Below are 5,805 nucleotides of genomic sequence, written 5' to 3'. Positions count from 1 at the left end.
AACCATACTGCATGATGATCTTTGGTAACTACCCTGCCATTCCCTCCTGCCCTGCAGATCTTTCATCTAGACTGAGTTCACTCTTACTTCACACACACCTTTTATTTTATTTTATTTTTTGATTGGAGTCTCACTCTGTCACCCAGACTGGAGTGCAGTGGCCGCTCCCTGCCACCGCAGCCTCAACCTGCTGGGCTCTGGCGATCCTTCCGCCTCAGCCTTCCAAGTAGCTGGAACTACAGGCATGCACTACCACGCCCAGCTAATTTTTTAATTTATTGTAGAGATGAGGTCTCGCCAAGTTGCCCAGGTGGGTCTTGAACCCGCGGGCTCAGGCAATCCACTCACCTCACCCTCCCAAAGCGCAGGATTACAGGCTGAGCCACCGAGCCCGGCCACACACACTTTTTAGATGAGAATTTCAGTGAACAAACTGTTGGTTTTAGATTCTCTTTTTATTTCTTAAGTAAAACAACTTTTTAAACATTTTATTTTATTTTAAAGATGTGGGGTACAATTCAGATTAGGTATACAAGTGGTCATCATACAGGTAAAATTTGGGCCTCCCTTTGGTCCTCACTTTGCCTGGCTAAAACAACTTTTAAAAAGTGACTTGATTATTTTTTTCAGCTTTTTTGAGGTAAAATTGTACATAAAATTGTATATATTTAGGGTGTGCAATGTGATGCTTTGGTATGCATATACGTTATGAAATGATTTCCACAACCAAGCTAATTAGCATATCATCACTTCACATAGCTTCTATTTTTGCATATGTGGTGAGAACACTTAATATGTACTTTCCTAGAAAATTTCAGGTATATGATATAGTATTATTTTACTGTGGTTATGATGTTGTACATTAGATCTCTAGGATGTATTCATCCTGCCTAACTGAAACTTTGTACCCTTTGACCAATATCTCACATTTTCCTCACCTTTCAACCCCTCATAATCACCATTACATTCTCTGCTCCAATAGTATGACCTCTTAAGATTACGTATAAGTGACTCCATGCAGTATTTTGTCTTTCTGTTTTTGGCTTATTTCACTTAGTATAATATCCTTTACGTTCATTCATGTTGTCCAGAATTCCTTTTCTTAAAAGGTTGAATAATACTCCATTGTGTATGTGTGTTTTCATACAGCACATTATCATTTTCATTAATCCACTGATGGATACCTAGGTTGATTCCATGTCTTGGCTACTGTGAATAACGCTGCAATGAATATGAGCATGCACGTATCACTTCAAGATCCTGATTTCATTTCCTTTGGATACATACCCAGATGTGGGATTACTAAAACATATGGTACTTGTGTTTTTTAAAGAAACCTCCATACTGCCTTTTATAATGGCTCTACTAATTTACACACCCACCAATAGTATATGAGAGTTCCCGTTTCTCCATATTCTTGTAAACACAGTTTTTTTCACTTGTCAAATGACCTTTTATTGAAATATATTTCCTTTTTGCTTCTTAACTAGTGGGGCATTCCACTGCACCACTATTGATGCCATCTGTTATGTCATGGGGGTGGCAGCCATCAACATTGCAGCCCACAGACTGAGCAGTCCCCAGGATCTCTTTAATGGTCCCAGATAGTTCTCTAGCTAGAGACCGGCGTTGCATTTGTTGGGCTATGTTGACAATCTCATCAAAAGTGATGTTCCCACTGCGCTTAATGTTCTTCTGTTTCTTTCTGTATCTTGGTGGTTCCTTAAGGTCTTTGATGACCAGGGCAGAGGCAGAAGGTACCACCTCAATCTGGGCCTGTTTGTTCTGAATGGTCAGTTTCACTGTAATCCTCAGACCTTTCCAGTCACCGGTTGCCCTGGTGATATCATCACCAACTTTTTTGGGAGACAGACACAGAGGGTCGATCTTCGGGGCCACCGCAGATGTGGTGCCGACCTCGCCCCTGGTGCACCTCAGATACATGACTTTGATCTTTTTGGGGTGGAACTTGGGTGGCATCGTGGAGATGGCTGGTGTCGGATGAACCCAGATTCAAGATGACCGAAGAAAATTGTACCTGGGCCTCTGCCGAGTCAAAAAACTGAAAGAAACACTTGTTATCTGAGAGACTTTGATAACAGTCATTGTAACAGGTGGGAACTGATATCTCATTGTGGTTTTGACTTGAATTTCTATGATTATTAGTGATGTTGTGCACCTTTTCATATACCTGTTAGCCATTTATATGTCTTCCTTGGAGAAATGTCTGTTCTGGTCCCTTGTTCATTTCCTTTATTGGGTTATTTGGTTTTTTTGTTATTGAGTTCTTTGACTTTCTTACTGACAACCTTTGAGGTTCAGTTTATTCAGATGTGTAAATCAAAATCTCCATATAAAGTAGGCCATAGGCTGAGGAAAATCATTAACATGGAGTCTCTGGAATTCAAGGAAATTCTTGGGGGTAAAAGTCAGATTTGGTACTCATATCATTGGGTTCTGGATTTCATTTTGCTTTTGCCTTTTCAGAATCCTCTTTTTGCAAATACATAAATGTATTTATATGGTGATTTAAAGAAATACCATATACAGAAATATAGCTTTTCCAGTCACAATGGTCACTGAGGGTATCTAGAATGCTTTCTGGCATGAAAAAAGTGTCACTCAAATTTCTTTAGCTAGCATACTATTTTTAGTGACAATCTTTCCATCTATAATAGATCTGCCACAGTCTTTCTAGTGACTGCATAGTATGTTTACATGGATATGTAGTAATTAATATATCAGTTCTGTTTCTGGTATTTTAAAGTTGTTTTTAATTATTCTGATTACAAATACCAATGTACTTTGATCATGTATCTCTACATATAGGCAATATAGGCAGGTATTAGTTTAGGACTGATCTATAGAAGTAAAATTTCTGAGTCAGAGTCTTGCATAATTTAGGTTTTCTAACAACTTTATTGAGGAATACTATATGTACAATAACTATATATATGTAAAGTGTATAATTTGTAAGCTTTGACATCTGTACTGGACATATCCATCACCACCAAATATTTCCTCATGCGCTTTTATGATCCCTCCCTGTAACCCCAATCTATGTATATTATTATCAATATATAATCAACTAATTACTTTATTTTTGTCACTTCTGGGTCAATTTTAATTGATTAATTTTTCTACTCATTATGGGTTGTATTTCTCTATTTCTTTACAAGCCTAGAAAATTTTCTTACTGTAACTAGACATTATACATTTTACCTTTTCATCAGCTCATGGAACAATCTCCAGGATAGATGAAATACATTTTAATAAATACATTTTTTAAAAGTTGAAGTCTTATTAAGTATCTTCTCAAAACATAATGAGATAAAACTAGAAATCGATAACAATAGAACCACTGGGTCAACAAAGAAATAATGGAGATAAAAATTTCTTTGAAGCAAGTGAAAATGGAAACACAATATACCAGTACTTGTGGGATTCAGCAAAAGTGGTTCTAAGAAGGAAATTTATAGTAATACATTAATACATTAAAAATGTAGCAAATTGCAAATAAACAATCTAAATGCACCTCAAGAAACTAGAAAAAAAAGAATAAACCATACCCCAAATTAGCAGAGGAGAATAAATAGTAAATATCAGAGCAGGGGTTGGGAAGATGGCCGCCGAGCCAGTTCGACTATGCAAGTCCTGGTGTGAGTGAGTGAGTGTATGGAAAATTTTATGTTCATGCTGGTGAGCAAGTGGGCATGTGAGTGGCTGACTGAGTGAGGGTTAGGGAGTTGGAGGCCAGGGCTCGCCTGGTGCAGTGGCTGGTGCCGCAGCTGCTGGGCTTGGACCCTGGCAACTACCGGGAGACAGAAGCCGAGTGCCATTTTCTTTTTCTTTCTTTCTTTCTTTTTTTTAAAATCAACAAACCCTCCCTGGGAAGAAAATGCTGAAAGAGACTGTCTAAGTAGGGCTCATGAGCAAGTGGCCAGGCCCCTGGTACTACAGCTGGTGCTGTAGCTTCTCTGATTTGTCCTTGGCTCTTCACAGATCACAGAAGTTGAGTGCCATTATTTTCTTTTAAATGGACAAGTTTTTCTGAGAAAAAGCAGAGGGAAGAAACCATCGCCCCAGGCTCTCCCTCACCATTACAGCAGGAGAGAGAGTACCAGCTCCTGGCTTTGCCTCACCACTTCAGCACCTGGCAGGGCACTGGCACAGGGGATGCAGAGGGAGTCCAGAGGCAAAGTCCCACAGAAGAGGACAGGAGAAGCACCCCACCACCATCTTGGGGCAGGAAAGTGCTCTGACTCGCTCACCATGGAGCAACAGACCCGATCTCTGTGATAGGTGGATCAACTACTCAGAGATTAATCATGACCCAGTGGGAATATCCTGAGAGCACAAACTTCAGAGAGACCTGACGAGTGCTGAGTTCTAGGCGCCCCACCACCTGTCCTGATCAGGTGCAGAATAAATGGTGTGGCCAAAAAAGGAAGAGGAAGAACTCCAAAGAGACCAGTGATGAGTCCAGGGCTGACCCAAACCTCCTCCTCCCCAGCAATCCTCTGAACATCAGACCCACACAGTTGGACCACGACCGAGAGGGACAAACCCAGGCGGAGCCTGGATGTCAGTTGCAGTAGGACAACTCCATTCCAGGATAGGCTGGGCTGGTGCACTCCCTGTGAGTACATACCTGGGGAAGGGACAATCCCTTACCTTCCCACTAGAGGAGATCTCCCTGACTATATGAGAGTGGGAGGGGAGGGCTGCAACCCCACCCATCTCCACTGTCCTTCCTCCTTCCCTGTTCCAGACATTGAGGAGAAAGGTGGCTCTGCAGGAGAGACTTGATTAGAGGAACAAGTACAGAGCCTGCCACAAGAAGGCAGGTTTTTAAAATTTTTCAATATTTAAAAAAATTTGAAAAAATTGTTTGACTATTTGTTTGTTTGTTCATCTCTTTTTAAAATATTTTTCCTTTGTGCATGAATGTTTATGTGAGGGTTTGATCTGCATCCCCCCCCAATTTTTTCTTTTTTCTGTTTCTTTCTTCTTTTATTGGTCCTTTTCTGTTTATGTGTATATGTGAATGATTGTGTGTTCATCTTTCAATTTTGTTGTTGTTGGTTGTTTTTGCTCTTTTGTTCATCTGGGTTTTTAAATTTTCATTTCTTATAGTTTAAGGAGTGTGTCAATATATGTGTGAGGGTTTGACTTGAATTTCTTTTTTTTTTCTTCCCTCTGGTCTTTCTGTTTTTCTTCTCTATTCACTTTGTGCTAGGCATGTGTGTGAGTATTTAGTTTTCTTGGTTGGTTGTTGTTGTTTGTTTTGTTTTACTTTGTTATTATTCCAGTTTGTTTGGGGGTGTGTGTGTAAGTCTGTGTTCAATTTTTTTTTGCATTGATTTCTGCTTTGCATCATCATATAGAGTGGTGGTAGGGAGTGGGTCTCAGGGAACACCTGCCACAATAATTGAACCTTGTAATTTGCAAGTAGTTTCTGAGTCCTACTGCCCCATCCTCTACTTTATTTGAATTTTAAAAACTACAAGAGACAGCAAATTTTTCCATCTACTATCCTATTTCAGAATAGAACAAATTCAGAGCCTAGATCAGGGAAGAATAGAGGACTGAGAAAAAACATCAGAAGGGAAAGCCTCTCCCACTGACACCGAATAACAGAACTAAAGAGAAAAACAAGAGATCTGTCACAAATGAGGAAAAACCAAAGGAAGACCAAAGGCAATTTCAAGTATACAAAAGACAAAAGTCCTGAAAAATCAGACCTTAGTGTCCAAACAATGGAAGTCACAAACCACTGGCCCCAGAATATGACAGGGATTAAGG

At 39.8% G+C, this 5,805-nt stretch overlaps 1 pseudogene; it reads right to left on the bottom strand.

Annotated features, from left to right (window-relative positions):
* Positions 1-1,482: 1,482 nt before the first annotated feature.
* Positions 1,483-2,046, bottom strand: LOC103266334 (annotated as a pseudogene).
* Positions 2,047-5,805: the final 3,759 nt, after the last annotated feature.

This window comes from Carlito syrichta, unplaced genomic scaffold (assembly GCF_000164805.1).
Source record: "Carlito syrichta isolate Samal-C Ts95f unplaced genomic scaffold, Tarsius_syrichta-2.0.1 Scaffold100030, whole genome shotgun sequence".
Taxonomy (NCBI): domain Eukaryota; kingdom Metazoa; phylum Chordata; class Mammalia; order Primates; family Tarsiidae; genus Carlito; species Carlito syrichta.
Note: the sequence above shows the minus strand (reverse complement) of the source record. Positions and strands in the feature narration are given on the sequence as shown.